The 25,578-nt window shown below is 37.6% G+C and overlaps 1 non-coding gene across 1 annotated transcript; it reads left to right on the top strand.

The window, feature by feature from the left end:
• The first annotated feature begins 474 nt into the window (after positions 1-474).
• LOC135272194 (U1 spliceosomal RNA) lies at positions 475-638 on the top strand. Its single transcript, XR_010340287.1, has one exon. It is a non-coding gene; the product is annotated as a U1 spliceosomal RNA (small nuclear RNA).
• The last annotated feature ends 24,940 nt before the right edge of the window (positions 639-25,578 follow it).

The following is a 25,578-nucleotide window of genomic DNA, read 5'->3' as shown; positions in this document are numbered from 1 at the left end:
AGTGTAGATATAATTTGGTCATTCTTTGCTCAAAAATTCACAGGGCCATTTAATAGTTTCCTAATGTCTACTGCAGTAGTTCTCAAATTTTAGTGTGATATGCAGCATCTGGGAAGCTAGCTATAAATGCACATTCTGGAGGCCTGCTGGCAGAGATTCTGATTTCTTTAATCATGAATGGGGCTCAGGAAACTATTTTGAACAAATATCCCAGGTGAGTTGAAATATATTTGTTCTTTGGGCTAATATCCAAATTTTTTAACCTTACGATAATCTTCAATAACTTGTTTCTAGAATACTTTTTAAAGTCTTTAAGAACCACCCCCCTACCCATCTACATGCTTTAATGATATGAAACCATTTTTCATAACAAAATTTCCAGACTTCACTGATTTTCTTAATCTTTTATTTACAAATAAAATATACTACCTGTTAATTACTGCCTATCCCTCTCTTCTTTAGAAGTATGGTTTGATACTTATCTGGCACAGGAGAATCAATGATCACAAAGGTGGGTTTCCCAGGGTGAGGCTTATTCATTGCGTTCCAGATGTGCTCACCCCTGTGATTTTCCCAAATGTGGGAAACTCAACTGCATAATTTGTGGTAGTGGAAGACTGTGTTTGCACTTTCCCCTAAGGAAAAAGAAGTATGGTTTGAATGCCACCCTCTAATGAATATTTCCCATCCCCTGACCCGATGTGAGCTCTCCTTTCTCTGAAACCCCATAGTATTGTAATAGGGTGACCCTGCATAATATTAGACCTAGGGATTTTTCTCAATTTTAGTGAACAAAGACAGAAAAAAAATAATGAAGGCAGACACTAGTGTTCTAGATTCTAATAGGTGGGGTCCTAGATTTATCTGCAAGGCAAATTTCCTTTTGTTCTGGGAAGCAAGTTGGACTCAGTGAAGCACCAGCTATGTGTGCTTACATGCCAAACTAGAGAGTGTATTCACATAGGGTAGTCAGCAGACAATGACATGTTTCTTCTTGATTAAAAAAAAAAATCTGAATATGATTAGATTCAGTGTGGTATAGAAAAATGAATGATGAGTGTATGAATTTGCTCATTTGCTAAGGTTGCCTACCCAAAAAAGCACCAAGGACCAGGTGGCTTAAACAACAGAAATTTATTTTCTCATAGTTTTGAAGGCTAGAAGTCTGGTATCAAAGTGTTGGAAGGGCTGATTTCTTTTCAGAGTCCCCTCTCTTTGCCAAGTAGATGACTGCCTTCTCCCTGTGTATTCACTTGGTCTTTCCTGTGTGTATATTTGTGTCCAAATTTGTTCTTCTTATAAGCACACCAGTCATAATGGGTTAGCACCCATCCTAACATATTCATCTGAACTTATATACTTTCTTTCTTTATTATTTATTATTTATTTTTTGAGATGAAGTTTCACTCTTGTGCCCAGGCTGGAGTGCAATGGCGCAATCTTGGCTCACTGCAACCTCTGCCTCCTGGGTTCAAGCGATTCTCTTGCCTCAGCCTCTTGAGTAGCTAGGATTACAGGCATCCACCACCACACCCAGCTAATTTTTGTATATTTAGTAGAGATGGGGTTTCACCATGTTGGCCAAGCTGGTCTTGAACTCCAGACCTCAGGTGATCTACCTACCTTGGCCTCCCAAAGTGCAGGATTACAGGCGTGAGCCACTGTGCCTGGTTGAACTTAAGTACTTTCTAAATGGCTCCATTTCCAAATACTCTCACATTCTGAGGTATCCGGGGTTAGGACTTCAACATTTAAATTTTTTAGGGGCACAATTCAGCTTAAAACAGTGAATATAAATTACTACCATTTTATACTGGTTATTATTGAGAGGAAATGTATTCACAACAGGATTTGAAATGAGTTTGAAACAGTTTTTAAGAACCTGGTTTATGCCACTAATTATTATGTTTTATTTTTTCACTTGGCTCCTTCAAGAGGTGTATTTGAGCAATACATTCACTATCATTTTTAGCCTATCTATATTATCTCAGAATAAAAATGTCACAATTTTAAACATTGAACTGCTCAGAATATCTTATTAAGAATCAATATGAGGAGTCATTCCTTTTCCACTGCTTGATTTATCCCCACTCTTTAGGTATGTTATTAGGCATATTTAAAACCACATTGAAATACTTGAAAAGAGCACAATTAATATTCCTAGTGTTGAATGCAACCTCATTATATTTTATCTATGAGGACAAACTTTGAAGTCCAGAGATTTGCTAAGGTCACAGAGTTAGAAAGGGACAGACTTGGGTTTTTGAACTCAAATTTGTCTGAAGCCAAGGCCCATTCCCTTCATTAGTAAACTAGGTTTCATAATGACTCCCAAAATGTATGTCCACTTGGAATGTCAGAATGTGACTTTATTTGGAAATGGGGATTTTGTAGATGTAAAGTAAGGATTAAGATGAGTTCATGCTGGATTAGGGTCAGCCCTAAATCCACTTCTAAGAGACAGAGGTACACCCAGGGATACACAGAAGGCCATGTGAAGATGGAGGCAGAGCTTGGAGTGATGCTGCCACAAGTTAAGGGATGCTGGGAGTCACCAGAAATTGGAAGAGGCAAGGAAAGGTTCTCTTCCAGAGCCATTAGTGGGAGTGTGGCTCTTCTGGCAACTTGATTTCAGACTTCTAGCCTCCAGAACTGTGAGGTGCTAAGTTTCTCTTAAGACTTGAGGTTTGAAGTAATTTGTTACAGCAGCCCTAGAAACAATTAGTATGTCTGAAAATGCTACCAGATGATTTGCATGTCTCTTTAGAGTAATTACCCTGACAACATAATGTACTTTTGCCACACTGATATCCCCTTAAAATAAAACCAAACCCAGCAACTATTGTGAAACCAAGATAGAGAAGAGATACTACCTGAATGTGCAGTGTCTGCTTTCTTTATTTTATATCAGTTTTTCAGAATCAGTAAGAAAATGGAAGACCATCTTTCTTTAACTTATGTGATAAATAAGAGTTTTCCTTGTTAATAAGTTAGAACATTATTTAAAGATTAACACAGAGACATAATGTGGACAGAAAATCTAAATAAATTTTTGAGCAAAATTTAAGTTTTCAAATAAATTTTGACATAATGATAGGCAAGATTGAGCTGTCCCTCTACAAATTTTTTTTAAGATGGAAACTCACTGTGTTGCCGTGGCTGGAGTGCAATGGCATGATTTTGGCTCACTGCAACCTTCACCTCCTGGATTCAAGTGATTCTCCTTGCCTCAGCCTCATGAGTAGCTGGGATTACAGGCGTGAGCCACCATGCCTGGCCCCCTCTCCAACTTTCTAAGAATAAAGTTTATTTACTTTTTGCTTTTAAAATTACAGTTTGGTACAATAAACTAAAAAACAATAAGAACATGAACAATAGTGGCATGAAATAGTTCAGTAGTTTATATAAGGAACTGGCATGAACTACCTCCATCATCTCACATATTGTTTAGCCATTTGCATAGATAAGTGAGATATGTTCTGATCTAAAATAGCTGGATTTTTCCAAGCCTACTACTTCCATTATTTTTACTTTACCTTCCAATTGAAGTGAGTTTCAAAGTATTTTTTATTTGCTTGCTTAATTGTACTTTTTGCTAAATTATTCTGCCAAGAGTTGAATGCTCTTAGACGATGGAATATTTCAGTAATTTACCTTTGAAGTGTAAATAATAATTCTATGCAATAATCTCAGGATTTCCTGCAAAATGTACATCAATATATTGATGATTGTGGCTAATTGTTATCTGCACAATAATTGCATATCTTAACTTTTAAAAGAGTACCTGAGTACATACTGGGATTTTGAGATAACTGCTGCTACTGTAACTTTCTATGCAATTGTTGGTTGTGGATGGGAAGGATTCATTTTTGCACTGTCATGGCTTGGCATCCCAGACACAACACAATGTCATACAGAGTTCTTAAGATGTCCATATTATTCTTAATTTTCCTTACTTTATTTCCTAAAGTTTTTAGCCTGTACTTTGAAATTCAAGTTTTTAACCACATAGCTCCTAGTTGAAAATATAATTTTAAAATAATTATTTCATACAAAGTTAAATAAATAATGATATAAAAAATTATTAGTAGAATTTCAGTACTGAGGGGTAATGTGGAGATTACTGAGTAGAAAAATGAACACAGTAATAATGGTAACAACAGCTAATATTTAATAGTTATCCACCATGTTTACCATGCTAAATTAGTACTTTATATAAATGTTATCTTTCCTCCGACCCATGTGATATGGTTTGGATTTGTGCCCCCACCCAAATCTCATGTCAAATTGTAATTCCTGATGTTTGAGAAGGGACCTGGTAGGAGGTTATTGGATCATGGGGGCAGACATCCCCTTTGCTGTTCTCATGATAGTAAGTTCTCTTGAGGTCTGCTTGTTTAAAAGTGTGTATCACCTCCCTCTTCTTGCTCTTCCCCCTACTCCAGCTGTGTAGGACATGCCTGCTTTCCCTTCTTTCTGCCATGAGTGTAAGTTTACTGAGGCCTCCCCAGTCATGCTTCTTGTATAGCCTGTGGAACTGTGAGCCAATTAAGCTTCTTTTCTTTATAAATTACCAAGTCTCAGGTAGTTCTTTATAATGGTGTGAGAATGAACTAATACACCATGAACTAGCTATTATGCTTTCTATCCTAGTTCTGCAGATGAAGAAACTGACATACAAATTGATCAAGAACATTTCCAAAGATCACTGCTTTAACCTCAAATTGTTTGACCCACAGCCATTGTCTTTTGTTCTTAGTCACTGCACATACAGTACTTTCTCTCTGGTTGTGTGTGTGCTTTATCATTTGTTTTATTGTGGTAAAAGATAAATATTTGATATATATATCATAAAATTACCATTTTTACTACTTTTAAGCATATAACTCAGTGGCATTGATTATATTCACAATGTTATGCCATCATCACCATTATTTATTTTAAAAATTTTTCATCATCCCAAACAGACTTTTTATTATTATACTTTAAGTTCTGGGATACATGTGCAGGATGTGCAGGTTTGTTACATAGGTATACATGTGCCATGGTGGTTTGCTGTACCCATCAACCCATCACCTACATTAGGTATTTCTCCTAATGCTATCCCTCCCCTAACCCTCCACCCACTGACAGACCCCAGTGTGTGATATTCCTCTCTCTGTGTTCATGTGTTCTCATTGTTCAACTCCCACTTATGAGTGAGAACATGCAGTGTTTGGTTTTCTGTTCTTGTGTTAGTTTGCTGAGAATGATGGTTTCCAGCTTCATCCATGTCCCTGCAAAGGACATGAGCTCATCCTTCTTTTTTTTTTTTTTTTTTTTTTTTTGAGACGGAGTTTCGCTCATTACCCAGGCTGGAGTGCAATGGCACGATCCCGGCTCACCGCAACCTCCGCCTCCTGGGTTCAGGCAATTCTCCTGCCTCAGCCTCCTGAGTAGCTGGGATTACAGGCACGCGCCACCATGCCCAGCTAATTTTTTTTTATATTGGTAGAGACGGGGTTTCACCATGTTGACCAGGATGGTCTCGATCTCTTGACCTCGTGATCCACCCGTCTCAGCCTCCCAAAGTGCTGGGATTACAGGCTTGAGCCACCGCGCCCGGCTGAGCTCATCCTTCTTATGGCTGCATGGTATTCCGTGGTGTATATGTGCCACATTTTCTTTATCCAGTCTATCATTGATAGGCATTTGTATTGGTTCCAAGTCTTTGCTATCGTGAACAAAGCTGCAATGAACATATGTGTGCATGTGTCTTCCAAAAAGAAATTTTATACCTATTAAGCAATAACTCTCCATTACCACTTCCCCCAGCCCCTGGTAACCTCCAATCTACTTTATCTATGAATTTGTCTATTCTGGATATTTGATGTAAGTAGAATTTTATGATATTTGCCTTTCTGTACTTGGCTTATCACTTAGCATACTATTTTCAGGGTTTATCCTTGTGTGGCATATATCAAAACTTAACTTCTTTTTGTAGATGAATAACATTCCATTGTATGTATAGACCACATTTTGTTTGTTCCTTCATCTAACAATAGGTGCTCAGGTTGTTTGTAACTTTTGGCTATTGTTAATATGCTGCTGTGAACATTAATGAACAAGTATCCGTTTAAGTCCCTGCTTTCATTTCTTTTCAGCATATATGTAAGAGTGGAATTGCTGGGTCAAATGGTAAGTTTATGTTTAACATTTTGGGGAACCACCAAACTGTTTTCCACAGTGAATGCACCATTTTACATTCCTACCAGTAATGCATAAGGGTTTCAATTTTTCCATATTATCACTAACACTTGCTATTTCTTTTTTTATTATTAAATTATAGCCATCCTAGTAGTATACAGTGGCATCTCATTGTTGTTTTACTTTATGTGTTTTTGCATTAAAACAATTAATTGCATTAGGCAAGGAACTTTAAAGTAATTTTTGGTAACCATTGGATTTTTTTTATGATTCATGGTAAGACTGTAAGATAACTTCTTTCATCAAAATATTAGCTTCTGGATCTCCACTGACTTACTGAGAAAATATAATTTTGAATCACACATCAAATCTCTCCACCATGTTAGAACATGTCTTCTCCCTGCAGTGGTACAGTCCAATCACTCTGATGCTGCTACACCTCTAATTCTTGTTATAAGAATCTCCAATAATGAGAAGTCACAAACATGTCCAATCACTAGTAGTTTCAGGCACCCCCTCAACCAATTCTAATAGAGTAGGAAAAAGTGAGTTTATTGGCTCCCATTATTGTGAAGGATATTGCAGCAGTTCACAAGAAAGAAAATCTAAAGAAAGCAAAGACTTGAGGCTACAAATTGAGATTCTTCTCTGGCAGGGAATATCTGGCTCTTTCTTTAATTTTTCCTGTGTGGCTTTCATTCTCTCCTGCTGCAAGTCGGGAGGATGGCCACAAGCAGTCTTAGTTATCCATTCTTCTAGCCATGCTGCCAAGCAAAAGACAGTTCTCCTTAGTATCTCTGTCAGGAAAGTCCTGGGGATTATTCTGATTCACTGCAATATCTATAGCTGTTAATGCAGTGAGGGATGGGTTTGGATATAGTGTGCAAGATATGGTACCCGGGGAGAGAAAAACACTAGGATTAAGGTAATAGAAATTTCAGATATATAACATACCAAAGAAAATAGAATCAACCTTAAAATTCTTATTCTGGGCTTTGTGTGTAGCCAGCAGAGGAGCAAAATTTTGATTTCTTCAAGTTTTGACCAATTCAATATATTATGTCATTAGTAGACTATTTCCAGAGATAAATTGGATTATATATGTCTTGGTATTCTAAATTAAGAAGTGTCACAAAGTACTCAAGAGAGCATGGTTTTGAATTATTTAAAAGCTGTTCCAGTTCCCTTGGGTTTGCTGTAAAAAGGACAGACATATATTCATCTATGTTAGTCAAGATTCTTCAGTAAAACAGAACCAATTGAAGATATATATTTATGATCAAATATCCTGAAAGAGTTTAACAAATGGACTCACAAGATTGTGGGAGCTGCTAAGTCTGAAATCTGCGGGCAGGCCAGCAGTCTGGTGTCCAGGGAAGAGTTGATATTGGTCTTAAGGCTGAATAGTCTGGAAGCAGAATTTTTCCTTTTTAGGGAACTTCAGTCTTTTCTCTTAAGGCCTTCAACTGATGGGATAAGCCCACTCATATTATGAAGGATAATCTACTGATTTGCATGTTAATCACATCTAAAAACACCTTCACAGCAGTGTCTAGATTGATGTTTGACCAAGGAACTGGGTACCACAGCCTAGTCATGTTGATACATAGAATTAACCATCACACCAACACTCATAAAATTTATAGTCATTAACATTTATGTATCATTGTGGCTCTCTAGTGATGGAGTCAGAGTTTAATATTCATGTATCTTGTCCTACCATTTCATAAAATTAGTAAACATACCAACTGGGACATATAGGGACCATCATTGGATCATTTGGTTTTATCCATAATGGAATAAAAGGGACTAGATTTACCCTCCTGCCTAAAACACCCCCCAAAGCAGAAAAAAATACATGAAATAATGAATTACAAAACAATAGACATCATGGAATATAGAACATTTATCCTGTGAATGTGAGGCAAAAGGAAGGAGGAACCTGAGGAGAGCTAGTGGATTTCCCAAGTTGAGAGTCAAGGGAGACCAAGGCACCTGAAGTTCACAGGACCCAGAGCTCTGGAGAGTTTCCCAAACTGTTCAGCAAAGTACTTCTAGATCACGCTTGTGAGGAGACCACCCAAGCCTGGGGAAATAACTGAGAGGACCTGGAGAAACAATGCATAGTGTCTGTTCTCATCAGCCAGACTGGAAAACCTCATGATAACATGGGGCATTAATAAAAGTACTCAGAAGGATCTTGCCTCAGTAGTGGAGGACAATTGTCCTTGGACTAAATACTGCTCTGGCCACCTACTAAAATAGCTTGTAGCTTATTTAATCATTATGTTAGTTGTTTATCATCCCTATTATAATATAATGTTCATAAAGACCAGGCTTTTCAGTTCCTTTCTTCATTTTTGTATGTTAAGTGCCTTGAACATTACCTGCCACTCAATAGGATGTCTGATTTGAAAGTGACCCTGGCTTGGGGAAAGTCCATCAGGTGTTACACAAGACTCAAGAAAAGTATGAGAAGAGGTGAAACCTCAAATAAAAATTCAAGTAAGAGAAACTAAAGACTCGGTAACTCCTCAAGGTAACTAAGCCTTTAGTTTCTCTTACTTGAGAAATGATTCACCATATAGCTCTATTTATATCTCATAAACACCCAAAAATGCCTGTGCCAAACTCAACTAATTAACTTCTCACCTAAATATCCCCATTCCATTCCTGTGTATTTTAACGTGACACACCATCCATAAGAAACATAGACATTATTCTTGATTTTCTTCTTTCTCTCTCTCTGCATTTAAACATTTATCAGTTCTGATGTTTTTATGTTTTTAAATTAAAAATCTACCTACTCCTTTTCACCCTTTTCCACTGTGTTTTTGGACCCTCATTCTCTATCATTTAGATCATTCAACAATCTTCTAACTGCTCTTCTGACCTCCTATCTTGCTCTTCTAATCTATTTTGCACACTGTAGCCAAAGTGATCTTTCATGTCTCTCCTATGGCTCTCAAGAGTATGTCTCATGTCCTTAATGTAACAATGAACAGCCTCATGATGTCTGTGATGGTTAATTTTATATGTTAACTTGATTGGATTAAGGGATGCCCAAATAGCTGGTAAAACATTTCTGGGAGTGTTTGTGAGCATGTCTTCAGAAGAGATTAGCATTTCAATCAGTGGACTGCCCTCATCAATTTGAGTGAATATCCTACCTTTCTATTTACCCTGGCAGTTTTATTTCTAGGGGTTACAGTTTTTTTTTTTTTTTTAAACAGCTTAAGAACATCCTTGCTGAAGCAGTAAAAAATTTGCTTTTATTGAATTTTGATCCTTGAGTGCACAAATTTTTCAGTATACTGTGTGATGAAATGGGAAATATATATATAGCACTTCTGCTACATACCAAAGTTCAATCGTTGAACAACTATATGGCAATAAACTAGATAACTTAGATGAAATGAAAGAATTTCTAGAAAGACATGAACTACCTGAACTGATTCAAGAAGGACTAAAAAATCTGAATAGACCTGTAACAAGTAAGGAGATTAAATTTGTAACACCAACATTTCCATGAAGAAAAGCCTGGGACCAGGTGACTTCACTGGTAAATGCTATCAAATATTTACATAATTAATACCAATTGTTCACAAACTCCAATAAATAAAAGATGAGAGAACACTTCTGAATGCATTTTATGAGGCCAATATTATCCTGATAACAAATCTAGACAAAGGCATTATAAGAAAGAAAACTACAGATCAATGTCTTTTATCAATATAGACATAGAGTTCCTCAATAAAACACTAGCAAATCAAATCCAGCAGTATATTAAAAGGATTATATTCCATGAACAAGTATGATTTATTCCAAGAATACAAGTTGTTTTAACATCTGAAAATCAATTAATGTAACTTCATCAATAGAATAAAGAACAAAAACCACATGATCACCCCAATATAAGCAGAAAAAACATTTGACAACATTCTGTACTTTCTCACAGTAGACACAGTGAATAAACAAGGAATAGAAATTTATGCAACCTACTAAAGGGCATCTATAAAACACCCACAACTAACATATTAATAGTGTAAGACTGAATGCTTTACCTCTAATATGTGAAACATAATACAGATGTTTGTTTTGGCCACTTCTATTTAACATTATACTGTTAGCTTTAGTAAGAGCAATTACAGAAGTAAATAAAATAAAAGGCATCCATATCGGAAAGAAAGAAGTAAAACTATCTTTATTTGCATATGATGTAATTTTGTATATAGAAAATCCTAAGGATCCACTAAAAAACTATTAGAACTAATAAATGAATTCAGCCCATTGCTGGACATGAGCAATATACAAACATATGTCTATGCACTTGCAGTAAATGATATAAAAATTAAATTAGAAACGCAATCACGTTTACAATGGCATCAAAAAGAATGTGATACTGAGGAATAAATTTGGTGAAAGAAGTGCAAGAGTTGTACACTGAACACTAAAAAACATTTTGCTTTAATTAAATAAGGCCTGGATAAGTAGAAAGATATTCCATACTTGTGGGTTAAAAGACTTAAATAAAAATTATTCCATACTTGTGGATTGAAAGACTTAATATTGTTAAGGTAGATATATTAGTTAGAGTTCTCCAGGGAGACAGAAGCAATAAGAAGAATAGATGGATGGATGGATGGATGGATGGATGGATGGATGGATGGATGGATGGATAGATAGATAGACAGACAGACAGACAGACAGATACATAGATAGATAGATAGATGAAAGAGGATTTATTAGAATTGGCCCATGCCATTATGGAAGCTGAGAAGTCCCATGACAGGTGTATTAGTCCATTTTTTATACTGCTATAAAGAACTGCCCAAGACTGGGTAATTTATAAAGGAAAGAGGCTTAATTAATTCACAGTTCCATGTGGATAGGGAGGAAATTGTAATCATAGTGGAAGGCAAAAGGGAAGCAAGGGACCTTCTTCACAAGGCAGCAAGAAGGAGAATGAACACAGGAGGAACTACCAAAAACTTATAAAACCATCAGATCTCATGAGAACTCACTATCATGAGGACAGCATGAGGAAAACTGCCCAATGATCTAATTACCTCCACCTAATCTCTCCCTTGACACATGGAGATTATGGGGATTATAATTCAAGATGAGATTTAGGTGGGGACACAAAGCCTAACCATATCAACAGGCCATCTGCAAGCTCAAAACCCTGGGATGCCTGCAACATGACTCAGTCCAAGTCCAAGTCTAAAATGATCAATAACAGAAAGCCAGTGGTGTAATTCTCAGTCTGAAACTGAAGGCCTGAAAACTTGGGAAGTTGCTGGTGTTAAGTCCTGAAGTTCCATGGTCGCAGAGTCTGAAATTCTCCTAAGGGCAGAGGAGGAGAGTGTAGCCTAGGTCCTGGAGGGAGAGAAAAGAAATCCTTTCCCCCGGCCTTTTTTTTTGTTGTTGTTCTAGTTGGGCCCCAGGCTATTGGGTGGTGCCTACCCACATTGAGGGCAGATCTTTCCCACTCAGGCCACTGACTTACATGTCAACCTCTCTTAGAAACAGCTTTATAGACCCACCAAGAAGTAATGCTTTACTAATTATCTAGGTATTTTTAAATTCAGTCAAGTTGAAACTTAACCATCACATTAGCAGTACTCTCAAAAAATTAATCTACAGATTCAAGGCAATTCTTATTAGAATAACAGCTGGGTTTTATTTTGCAGAAACTGACAAAATTCACAGTTAGTTGCAGTGGCTAATGCCTGTAATCCCAGCACTTTGGGAGGCTGAGATGGGGAAATTGCTTGAGGCCAGGAGTTCAAGACCAGTCAGGTCAATGTGACAAAACCATGACTTTACTAAAAATACAAAAATTAGCCAGGTATGGTGACACATGCCTGTAATCCCAGTTTCTTGGGAGACTGAAGCATGAGAATGGCTTGAAGCCAAGAGGCAGAGGTTGCAGGAAGCTGAGATTGCACCACTGCACTAAAACCTGGGTAACAGAGCAAGACTCTGTTTCAAAAATAAAATAAATAAAATAAAATAAAATAAAATAAAATTCACATGGAAATTCAAAGGACGTATTATAGAATAGCCAAAATAATTGTGAAAAAAGAAGAAAAAAGTGAGAATCTCATTTTTTTCTTATTTCAAAACTTACCACAAAGCTACAGTGATCAAAACTGTATGGCACCAGCATAATATTAGACATATAGCCCAATGTAACAGAATTGAGAGTCCAGAAATCTATACATCTATGTCAACTGGTTTTTAACAAGTGTACCAAGACAACTCAATGGAGAAAGAAGTCACCTCAACAACCAATGCTAGGACAACTGGATATCTGCATGCAAAAGAATGAATTTGGACATCTACCTCACCATGTATACAAAAATTAATTCAAAATGAATTGAAGACATAAATTAAGAGCTAAAACTATAAAACTTGTAGAAGGAAACATAGGTGTAACTCTTGTGGACCTTGCCTTAGGCAATGGTTTTTTAGATATGACACCAATAACACAAGGGATGAAAGTAAAAAGAAATCATTAAAATAAAAAAATGTGTTTCAAAGAATGACATCAATAAAAAGACAATCCACAGAATGGGAGAAAACATTTGCAAATTTTAAATTTGATAAGGTTTGAATCTAGAACATATAAAGAACTCCTACAATTGAATAATAAAGATAAATAACTCAATTTATAAATTGGCAAATAATTAGAATATACATTTCTCCACTGATGATATACAAATGGCTAATAATCATATGAAAAGATATTCAAAATTTTAACCATCAGGGAAATGCAAATAGAACCATAGTGAGATACCACTTCATACCCACTAGGACAGTTAATATGAAAAAAGGCAGAAAAGACAAGGTTTTGAGAGGATATAGAGAAACTGGAACTCTCATACACTATTGATGTGAATGATAAATAGTGTAGCTGCTTGGAAAACAGTCTGGCAGACCCTCAAATGATTGAATATAGAGTTATCACATAATTTAGCAATGGCACTCCTACTTATATGTCCAAGAAGTGTATGTCCGTGCAAAAACTTGTACACTAATATTCATGGCAGCATTATTTAGCCCAAAATGGAAACAGCATCAGCTGTTTATTTCATGGCCTCATGGCCAAATATTTCATTACATGGATAATCTAGATCTTAAGTTGGCCATAAAAATGAATGAAGTACTGTACTGATATGTTACAATTTGGATGAAGGTTGAAAACATTATGTTAAGTGAAGTCTGTCACAAAAACCATAAGATTTTATTTATATGAAAGTCTAGAATAGATAAACCTTTAGAGGCAGAGAGTAGATTAGTAGTTGTCCCTGGGGAGGATAGAGGAATTGGAAGATATTGGATGAAGGGTGTTGGATTTCTTTGGCTGGTAATTGAAAACATTCTAAAATTGATTGTGATTATGATGTACAATATACAACTCTGTGAAAATACTGAAAATCATTGAAATGTACAATTCAATTGAGTGAATTGTGTGAATTATATCCTGATAAAGCTATTAAAAAATGCCATGGCTGTCCAAAAGGAAAAGCACTTTTGTTTGACTTGTGAGCTGGACCAGACACTTCTTTTATGAGCTGGACCAGACACTTCTTTTATGAAACAATTTTTATTTGAGTGACTTATTGACAGATAAGCAATTTTGAAATGAAGGAAAAAATGTTAAGTTCAGCCGAAGAGAAAGGTCTGGTTACCCACAAAGCTAAGCTCATCAGACTAACAGCAGATCTTTCTCCAGAAACCCTACAAGCCAGAAGACAGTGGGGGCCAACATTCTTAAAGAAATTAATTTTTAACCCAAAATTTCATGTCCAGCCAAACTAAGCTACACAAGTGAAGTAGAAATAAAATCCTTTACAGACAAGCAAATGCTGAGAGATAATGTCACCACCAGGCCTGCCTTACAAGAGCTCCTGAAGGAAGCACTAAATATGGAAAGTAAAAACCTATACCAGTCACTGCAAAAACATACTGAAACATAAAGACCATAGACACTATGAAGAAACTGCATCAACTAATGAGCAAAATAATCAGCTAGCATCATAATGACAGGATCAAATTCACACGTAACAATATTAATCTTAAATATAAATGAGCTAAATACTCCAATTAAAAGACATAGATTGGCAAATTGGATAAAGAGTCAAGACCCATTGGTGTGCTGTATTCAGGAGATCCATCTCACATGCAAGACACACGTAGGCTCATAATAAAGGGATGGAGGAATAATTACCAAGCAAATAGAAAGCAAAAAAGAAAAAGAGAGAAGGGGCTGCAAGTCTCTGAGAAAACAGACTTTAACAAAAATAAAAAAAAGACAAAGAAGGGCATTACATAATGGTAAAGAGAGCAATACAACAAGAAGGGCTAACTATCCTAAATATTTATACACCCAATACAGGAGCACCCAGATTCATAAAGCAAGTTCTTAGACACCTACAAAGAGACTTACACTCCCACACAATAACAATGGGAGACTTTAAAACTCCACTGTCAATATTAGACAGATCGATAAGACAGAAAATTAACAAGGATATTTAGAACTTGAACCCAGCTCTGGACCAAGCAGACCTAATAGACCTCCACAGAACTCTCCACCCCAAATCAACAGACTATACATTCTTCTCAGAACCACATAGCACCTATTCTAAAATTGACCACACAATTGGAAGTAAAACACTCCTCAGCAAATGCAAAATAACAGAAATCATAAAAACAGCCTCTCAGAACACAGTATAATCAAATTAGAACTCAGGTTTAGGAAACTCACTCAAAACCACACAACTACATGGAAACTGAACAACCTGCTCCTGAATGACTACTGAGTAAACAATGAAATTATAGCAGAAATAAATAATTTCTTTGAAACCAATGAGAACAAAGACACAACATACAAGAATCTCTGGGACACAGTTAAAACAGTGTTAAGAGGGAAATTTATAGCACTAAATGTCCACTAGAGAAAGTGGGAAAGATCTAAAATTGACACCCTAACATCACAGTTAAAAGAACTAGAGAAGCAAGAGCAAATTCAAAAAGTAGCAGAAGACAATTAACTGGGATCAGAGCAGAACTGTAGGAGACAGAGACAAGAAAATCTGTTCAAAAAATCAATGAATTCAGGAGTTTTTTTTTTTTTGAAAAGATTAGTAAAATAGATAGACTGCTAGCCAGATTAATAAGAAAAGAGAGAAGAATCAAATAGACACAATAAAAAAATGATAAAGGTGATATCACCACTCATCCCACAGAAATACAAACTACCATCAGAGAATACTATAAACACCTCTATGCAAATAAACTAGAAAATCTAGAAGAAATGGATAAATTCCTGGACACATACACCCTCCCAAGACTAAATCAGGAAGAAGTTGAATCCCTGAATAGACCAATAACAAATTATAAAATTAAGGCAGTAATTGATAACTTACCAACTAAGAAAAGCCCAGGAGCAGATGGATTCACAGCTGAATTCTACCAGAGTTACAAAGAGGAGCTGGTACCATTCCTTCTAAAACTATTCCAAGTAATAGAAAATGGGGGACTCCTCCCTAACTCATTTTATGAGGCCAGCATACTCCTGATACAAAAACCTGGCAGAGACAGTAAAAAAAGGAAATTTCAGGTCAGTATCCCTTACGAACATCAATATAAAAATCCTCAATAAAATACTGGCAACTCGAATCCAGCAGCACGTTAAAAAGATTATCCACCATGATCAAGTTGGCTTCATCCCTGGGATGCAGAGCTGGTTCAATAGGTGCAAATCTACAAATGTAATCCATCACATAAACAGAACCAATGGCAAAAACCATGTGATTATGTCAATAAATACAGAAAAGGTCTTCGATAAAATTCAACAGCCCTTAATGCTAAAAACACTCAATAAACTATGTATTGATGGAACATATCTCAAAATAATAAGAACTATTTATGACAAACCTACAGCCAATATACTGAATGGAAAAAGCTGGAAGTATTCCCTTTGAAAACTGGCACAAGACAAGGATGCCCTCTGTCACCACTCATATTCAACATAGTATTGGAAGTTCTGGCCAGGGCAATCAGGCAAGAGAAAGAAAAAAAGAAAGGGTATTCAAACAGGAACAGGAAGAGAGGAAGTCTAATCATCTCTTTTTGCAGATGACATGATTGTATTTTTAGAAAACCCCACCATCTCAGCCCCAAAACTCCTTAAGCTGATAAGCAACTTCTCAGTTGCTGATCATTCCTGATAAGCAATGTCTCAGGATACAAAATCAATTTGCAAAAATCAGAAGCATTTTTATACACTATTAATAGACAAAGAGCCAAACCATGAGTGAACTCCCATTTACAATTGCTAGAAAGAGAATAAAATACCTAGGAATACAATGAGCAAGGGATGTGAAGGACCTCTTCAAAGAGAACTACAAACCACTGATTCAAGGAAATAAGAGAGGACACAAACAAATGAAAAACATTCCATGCTCATGGATAGGAAGAATCAATATCATGAAAATGGCCATATTGCCCAAAGTAATTTATTGATTAATTGCTATTCCCATCAAGTTACCATTGACTTTCTTCACACAATTACAAAAAAACTACTTTAAATTTCATATGGAACCAAAAAAGAGCTCGTATAGCCAAGATAATCCTAAGCAAAAAGAACAAAGCTGGAGGCATCACACTACCTGACTTCAAACTATACAACACATGGACACAGGGAGGGGAGCATCACACAATGGGGTCTGTTGAGGGAGACTAAGGGAGGGACAGTGGGGGTTGGGGAGGTTGGGGAGTGATAACACAGGGAGAAATGCCAGATGTGGGTGACGGGAGGATGGAGGCAGCAAACCACATTGCCATGTATGTACCTATGCAACAATCCTGCATGATCTGCACATGTACCCCAGAACCTAAAGTGCAATAAAAATATATAAATATTAAAAGAAAAAAAAGAAACCCATTGTCTCAAAAAAAAAAAAAAAAAAAAAGAATGGTAGGATCATGTTGGACTACAGCTTCAGCCCTATGAGTGGTGACTAGGTTGATCTTCAACCTCTGATATCCTTTCTTCTGCTTGGTTGATTCAGCTATTGAAATTTGTGTATGCTTTGTGAAGTTCTTGTGTTGTGTTTTTCAGCTCCATCAAGTCATTTATATTCTTCTCTAAGCTGTTTATTCTTGTTAGCATTTCATCAAACCTTTTTTCAAGGATCTTAGTTTCTTTGCATTGGGTTAGAACATGTTCTTTTAGCTCAGAGAAGTTTATTACCTGCCTTCTGAAACCTGTTTCTGTCAATTCATCAGACTCATTCTCCATCCAGCCTTGTTCCCTTGCTGGTGAGGAGTTGTGATTCCTTGGAGGAGGAGAGGCATTCCAGTTTTTGTTGTTTTCATCCTTTTTGCACTGGTTTCTTCCCATCTTTGTGGATGTATCTACCTGTGGTCTTTGTAGTTGGTGACTTTCGGATGGGGTCTCTAGGTGGATGTCCTTTTTGTTGATGTTGAAGTTATTTCTTTGTTTTTTAGTTTTCCTTCTAACAGTCAGGCCCCTCTGCTGTGGGACTGCTGGAGGTCCACTCCAGTCCCTGCTTCCCTAGGGATTACCTGTGGCAGCTGCAGAACAGTAAGGGTTGCTGCCGGTTTCTTTTTCTGTTATATTCATCCCAGAAGGATACCCACCAGATGTCAACCTGAGCTCTCCTTTATGAGGTGTCTCTTTGGATATACGGGGGTTGGGGAGCTGCTTGAGGAGACAGTCTGTCCTTTTGGGAGGAGCTCAAGTGCTGAGCTGTGAGCTCCATTGTTCCATTCAGAGCTGCTGGGCAGGTACATTTAAGTCTGCTGCAGCAGAGCTCATAATCGCCTTTTTTTCCCAGGTGCTCTGTCCTGGGAAGGTGGGGCTTTATTTATAAGTTCCTGACATACTGCTGCCTTTTTTCAGAGATGCCTTGCCCAGTGAGGAGGCAGTCTAGTCACAGTTGCCAGCAGAGGTGTTGCTGAGCTGCCATGGGCTCTGCTCAGCTGCTGTTTGAACTTCCTTGTGGTTTTGTTTACAGAGGTAGTTAGAATTGCCTCGATAATGGTAGTCTGCCTTATTAATGGTGGACTGCCTCAGTAGTGGTGGACTGCCTTGGTAATGGCTGATGCCCTTCCCCCACTGAGCTGGACCATCTGGAGTCCAGCTGCACTTGCTGCAAAACTCTCAATCCAGAGCATTTCAGATTGCTGGTTTTGTGGGGGTGGGACCCGCTGAGCCAGATTACCTGGCTCCCTGTTTCAGTCCCCTTTTTTTCAGTTGAATGGGTGGCTCTGTATCACAGGCATTCCAGGCACCAGTTGAAATGGCCACCCAGATTTGCTTGAGTTTTTGTGCAGAGACCCACAGCCCTGGCTGAAAGAGCTGTTCTGGAAACTCCTGGCACTTTTCAGCCCAAGAATCTCTTGGTCTGTGGGCAGTAAAAACTCATTTGGAAATGCACTGATCACTCACTTTCTGTGTTGTTCTCGCTGGGAACTGCACTCCTGAGCGGTTCCTTATTTGGCCATCTTGGAGAAGCTGTTTTCTACTATTGAGTGCAGACCTACAAGCAAATTAGGTTTATAAAGAAATAAAGTTACATCTGAGTTGTGCCTCTTTTCTTATTTCCCTCTCCTGCTAAATCTTAAGTTCCTATGGCATGTTTGTGTTATATTCATTGTTATATCTCTAGAATTTAGGCTTATGTTTGTTCACTTAAATATTTGTTTATTGAATAAAGAATAAACTGATTTAGAGATTTTGATTCTGTTGTATATTTGCCCTTCTTAACATACAAACAAGTTTATATAACCAATATGACCAGACTAAGCCCAAAGCCCCGTGACTTTCATGATAATCAGGTCAAGTCTCTCTGCTCAAAGCCATCTCATATCTTCCTATGATGCTCTGAGTAAAAGTTCAAGTTTTTATAGAGGCCTTCCAACATGCCCACAAACTAGTTCTTCTTTCTGAAATCCTACGTCTCTCCCTACCTGCTCATTCCATTTCAGCTGCTCTGGTTTCTTTGCAGATCCTGGTATATATGAGACATGATCTGCTTTGAACATGCGTCCTCAAATGTCCACCTGTATAACCCCCCCACTGCAGTAGAACAGATCCCTGGTTGGCTTGGGCTAACCTGTCTTTCCCAGACTTCTAATTGTAATACTTAGAATAGCTGTAGAATGTACCAAGAATGCAATCTCCTGAGATAAGAAGGAACTCTCTGGAATAGCCCAGGACATATCCTTGTTCCTCCTAGAACAGATGTCTTATAGTGCTTGAACTCAGTGATTCAAGCAGTGCCCAGGGTATAAAACCCAGGGCGTGGTGCATGCTTTAGGGGTCTCTCACTGATGTTTGACATGGGACACATACAGGTGAGACTCCATCCACCTAGAGCAGCTTTCCTGAGCCTTGGGAGGTTGGCTTGCCATGGATCTTAGGTTTCTGTTTGTCCTTGCTGCCTATCTGTGAGTAATAAATCTGCTTTGCCTGATGTCTTCTGTGAATTCAGAATCATCAGGCTCATGCAAGTGGTACAGAACCTTTGCATTCATCTCTTTCTAGTCTGTACTCAAATACCACTTCTTTTTGAAGCCTTCCCTGACTAACCTTTTAAAAATTGCAACCTCCCTGACCCTACCCAGGAACCCATTTCCTGCTTTATTTATCCCATAAAAGTTATCTGTTTTCCCTCTAAAATGCTTCTTGAGAAAAGGGTATTTTTAAAATTTTTTATACTGCAAAACAGTGCTTGGCATAAAGTAGGTTATTTATTTATTTAATTTTTTATTCCTGTAGGTTTTTGGGAAGCAGGTGGTATTTGGTTACATGAGTAGGTTCTTCAGTGGTGATCTGTGAGATTTTGGAGCACCCATCACCTGAGCAGTATACACTGAACCCAGTTTGTAGTCTTTTTACCCTAATTTTCTTCCTATCCTTTCCCCCCGAGTCCCCAATGTCTATTGTATCATTCTTACACCATGGCATTTTAATACCTTAGCTCCCACTTATGAGTTAAATATGATGTTTAGTTTTCCATTCCTGAGTTACTTCACTTAGAATAAAAGTCTCCAATCCCATCCAGGTTTCTGCAAATGCCATTAATTCATTCCTTTTTATGTCTGAGTAGTATTCCATCATATATATATATATATATATATATATATATATATATATATATATATATATGTACACTACAGTTTCTTTATCCACTCGTTGATTGATGGGCATTTAGGCTGGTTCCACATTCTTACAATTGTGAATTGTGCTGCTACAAACATGCGTGTGCAAGTATTTTTTGACCTTGTTGAGTTAAACTGAGTGCTGGTTCTCTTCTGGAAACCCATTCCTACAAATCACTCTGAATTTCCTCTCTTATGGCACACACCCCTGCTCAGCTTACCTGAATTCTACTCTGTCCTCCTATTTTGAATTTTGGTTTTAAACATTTTCTAATCGCCAGTCCCTTGTAGGTGTTCATGTAGCTTATCTAGAAAGTCTTATCTGCCTTCTCCAGAACAGCTTCATTTATACTCTGTTGGATTATTGGTTTTCTGGAAAAAAAAAAAAAAAAAAAAGGCCTTTATTTCTTTCATGTCACTGTCACTTCTCACACCCAACCCCCAGTCACACATCCACTATGTTGTTGGCAGCCTTGTCTTGTCTTGTCTGTCATGTAATCGGATTGTCAAACAAGTTGTCACTCACTACAAATGTTAGCATATTGAATTCTCTCATTTACATTGCAAGTACTCTTAGCCCAACTGGATTAAGGCTATTTGACATACACATTTTGGGATTTCTTTTTTTCCAGGATGGATGGAAAGTGGAGTGGGAGGATGAGTAAGGGTGGGACTTAGGCATAGTAATTATATACAGTGAACTCAAGAACTGCCACCATTTTTTTTATTTTAAAGCATTGACAGAGATTTAAAAAAATTCACTTAGTCTGTTGCCTTAATTTATAGAAATGAGCAAATGCTGGCCTATGGATAGCAATTTCTTTCTCAAAGTCACTGACAAATAAGTTGTAGAGATGGGAGCAGAGACCAGGTCTTCTATTTCTCAAACCAGCTTTGTAGGTTACCAGGCTTTCTCTCAAAAAGGATAGTTTAGGAAAGTGTCCTGAAATATGTCTATATCCAATGAGACTTGGAAACCTTTTTCCTTCCAAGCACCACCTCTCCTCTCTTCTCTTTCTTAGTTCCTTTCATTTCTATTGAGAGGAACTTAGGAATTCAGATAACTACATGGTCCTTAGGTTTAATCATGAAGACACCATCATAGGGTGTCATTGGTAGAACCAAAATACATCTGTTGTATTTGATTTGTAGTTCACTGCTTTTTTTCACATTGGTTTTCTGAGTGGCATTGAAGTTAATTATTAATTCCCAGCTATAGCCTATGGGGTTAATGTACAACATGGTCATGTTAAAACAGGATTTGTATTATGGAGAAAATGTGTATAAGTCATTTGAATAAGTTTCTATTGCAATATTATTAGCTTATTCATAACATTGGGAGTCTGTTCTATTATAATACTGTCATCCTAAGTTGAATAGGAACAAATATGAAAGTATTCAAATAAGAGTGATACAATCACATATGTTGGGCATAAAAATGGCACATTGCAAAAAATGGCCACAATTCTTCACTCTTCCCTGTATATGTACCTTTTGCAATGTGATCCTGCTGGCCTTGGGCCTCACTTTGGCCAATAAAATGCAGCAGATGTGACAGTGTGCCAAGGCCTCAAGAGTCCTGAATGTATCTCAGGCTTCTTCCAAATTTAGGCCTTAATAAGGCATAGAAACCTGCTCAGATATCATGAGAACAAGCCTCAGCTAGCCTGCTATAGGATGACAGACCATGTATAGCAGAAAATCATCCCAGCTGAGACCATGCTAGACCATGTATAGCAGAGGTAAATCACCCCAGCTGAGACCATGCTGAGACCATCTTCTGGCTAACCTAGCAAATGACCACAGATGCATGCATGAGCCCAGTGTAGATCAGAAGAATCACCCAGCTGAGCCTAGCCCAAATTGTTGACCTACAGAATTACTGTTTTAAGCCACTAAGTTTTGGGATAGTTTCATATTCAGCTACTTGATAGAGAATAGCTAGCTAGCTATTTGCTACAATAGCTAATTGATAAATAATAGGAAGTCTTTTCTAGTGAATTCATTTATAATGCTGTCTGAGACAAAGCAGGGCATTATTTAAGGATGGATCTGTCTGAAATCCAGTGCTCAGTTATAATTGTAGTTGGAAAATTACAGACTTGCTTGTTTTGATTGTTAGTCCATTTTAGCTTCAAAGGTTAGCTCTGGTAGTCTTTTTTGGAATCATGGAAACATAGGATAATTTTTTTTTCCATTTGTGCTATGTAAATAAGAATGTGTTTTAAGCCTGTGATGGAAATAAAGGTAGATAAGGAATTAGAGAACTTAAGAGTTTTTCTTGACCTTAGCACTGATACGCTGAGGCCGTGTTCACCTCGCCGATGCAGAAGACTCTGCCAATGAGGGTAGTTTCAGGTTCTCTTCTTGTCAGTAGTTTGAATGAGTAAGGGTGGGGTAGAAAATGACCATCCAGACACATGGATAAAAAGTTAATAAAAACAGCAACAACACTTTGTCTTCAAGTTAAGTAGTCAAAATTGTATTGATTGAGTCCTCTAAGTGTATCATTATTTGTCTTGATAAAAACTATGAAGGATACGCTGGCAGAGAATGTAGCATATAAGTAGGAAATCCACAGAACTGTGCAAGTGTCAGCCTTCCTTTGTAAACTCAGCTGTTCTTCATTGCATCTTTTCTCATTTATCGCCAAATGTATATGAAAACATTCTCCGTTTTTAGAGGGATATCAAGACTGAACATTTGAATATCTGGTATTTTGGGAAAAAAAGGACAAAATGCAATCATCTGGTGGTTTTAAGTGACAGCTTTAAATACATGCCAAGATATCCTAAAATTAGGTAGATTAAATGATGTAGCTATCCAGCTTTTAGAGAAAAGATCTATTTAGCACATTGCAGTGTGGGAATGAAACCACAAGATGGCGAAAGAATGACTCTAATCTCTAAGGCTTTATTTTTCCAAACTAAAAGCTGTATCCCATTTGAGCTAATTAACCCTGCCATTAATTCAATGGAAGGGTTAATTAAAGCTAGGCATAATAGTTATGGTTTCCAAAAATATTTTAACCTTTTAATAATCTACATCTCATTTGTGTCCAGGGAACAGCAAGAAATGAGAATTTGCCTTGCTGAGAATAAATCTACATTTCTTTTTTTTATTTATTTATTTATTTATTTATTTATTTATTTATTTTTTTTTTATTGCATTTTAGGTTTTGGGGTACATGTGAAAAACATGCAAGGTTGTTGCTTAGGTGCATACGTGGCAGTGTGATTTGCTGCCTTCCTCCCCTTCACCCATATCTGGCATTTCTCCCCATGCTATCCCTCCCCAATTCCCCACCCCCCCGCTGTCCCCCCCACTCCCCCACAACAGACCCCCATGTATAGTGCTCCCCTCCCTGTGTCCATGTGTTCTCCTTGTTCAACACCCGCCTATGAGTGAGAACATGTGGTGTTTGATTTTGTGTTCTTGTGTCAGTTTGCTGAGAATGATGGTTTCCAGGTTCATCCATGTCCCTACAAAGGACGCGAACTCCTCGTTTTTAATGGCTGCATAATATTCCATGGTGTATATGTGCCACATTTTTCCTGTCCAGTCTATCATCGATGGGCATTTGGGTTGGTTCCAGGTCTTTGCTATTGTAAACTGTGCTGCAATGAACATTCGTGTGCATGTGTCCTTATAGTAGAACGATTTATAATCCTTTGGATATATGCCCAGTAATGGGATTGCTGGGTCAAATGGGATTTCTATTTCTAGGTCCTTGAGGAATCGCCACACTGTTTTCCACAATGGTTGAACTAATTTACACTCCCACCAACAGTGTAAAAGTGTTCCTATTTCTCCACATCCTCTCCAGCATCTGTTGTCTCCAGATTTTTTAATGATTGCCATTCTAACTGGTGTGAGATGGTATCTCAATGTAGTTTTGATTTGCATTTCTCTAATGGCCAGTGATGATGAGCATTTTTTCATATGCTTGTTGGCCTCATGTATGTCTTCTTTTGTAAAGTATCTGTTCATGTCCTTCGCCCACTTTTGAATGGGCTTGTTTGTTTTTTTCTTGTAAATCTTTTTTAGCTCGTTGTAAATTCTGGATATCAGCCCTTTGTCAGATGGGTAGGCTGCAAAAATTTTTTCCCATTCTGTTGGTTGCCGATTCACTCTATTGACTGTTTCTTTTGCTGTGCAGAAGCTGTGGAGTTTGATTAGGTCCCATTTGTCTATTTTGGCTTTTGTTGACAATGCTTTTGGTGTTTTGGTCATGAAGTCCTTGCCTACGCCTATGTCCTGAATGGTTTTGCCTAGGTTTCCTTCTAGTGTTTTTATGGTGTTAGGTCTTATGTTTAAGTCTTTAATCCATCTGGAGTCAATTTTAGTGTAAGGTGTCAGGAAGGGGTCCAGTTTCTGCTTTCTGCATATGGCTAGCCAGTTTTCCCAACACCACTTATTGAACAGGGAATCCTTTCCCCATTGCTTGTTTTTATCAGGTTTGTCAAAGATCAGGTGGTTGTAGATATGTTGTGTTGCCTCCGACGCCTCTGTTCTGTTCCATTGGTCTATATCTCTGTTTTGGTACCAGTACCATGCTGTTTTGATTACTGTAGCCTTGTAGTAGAGTTTGATGTCTGGTAGTGTGATGCCTCCTGCTTTGTTCTTTTTGCTTAGAATTGACTTGGCTATGCGGGCTCTCTTTTGGTTCCATATGAAGTTTAAGGTGGTTTTTTCCAGTTCTGTGAAGAAGGTCATTGGTAGCTTGATGGGGATAGCATTGAATCTGTATATTACTTTGGGCAGTATGGCCATTTTCACGATATTAATTCTTCCTAACCATGAACATGGAATGTTTCTCCATCTGTTTGTGTCCTCTCTTATTTCGTTGAGCAGTGATTTGTAGTTCTCCTTGAAGAGGTCCTTTACATTCCTTGTTAGTTGTATTCCTAGGTATTTTATTCTCTTTGTAGCGATTGTGAATGGCAGTTCGTTCTTGATTTGGCTCTCTTTAAGTCTGTTATTGGTGTATAGGAACGCTTGTGATTTTTGCACATTGATTTTGTATCCTGAGACTTTGCTGAAGTTGCTTATCAGTTTCAGGAGCTTTTGGGCTGAGATGAGGGGGTCTTCTAGATATACAATCATGTCGTCTGCAAATAGAGACAATTTGACTTCCTCCTTTCCTAATTGAATACCCTTTATTTCTTTTTCTTGCCTGATTGCTCTGGCTAG

The sequence above is a fragment of the Aotus nancymaae genome, unplaced genomic scaffold (assembly GCF_030222135.1).
Source record: "Aotus nancymaae isolate 86718 unplaced genomic scaffold, 86718_ANA_hifiasm-v0.15.2.pri h1tg000006l, whole genome shotgun sequence".
Taxonomy (NCBI): Eukaryota; Metazoa; Chordata; class Mammalia; order Primates; family Aotidae; genus Aotus; species Aotus nancymaae.
This window is presented reverse-complemented; position numbering and strand designations above follow the sequence as displayed.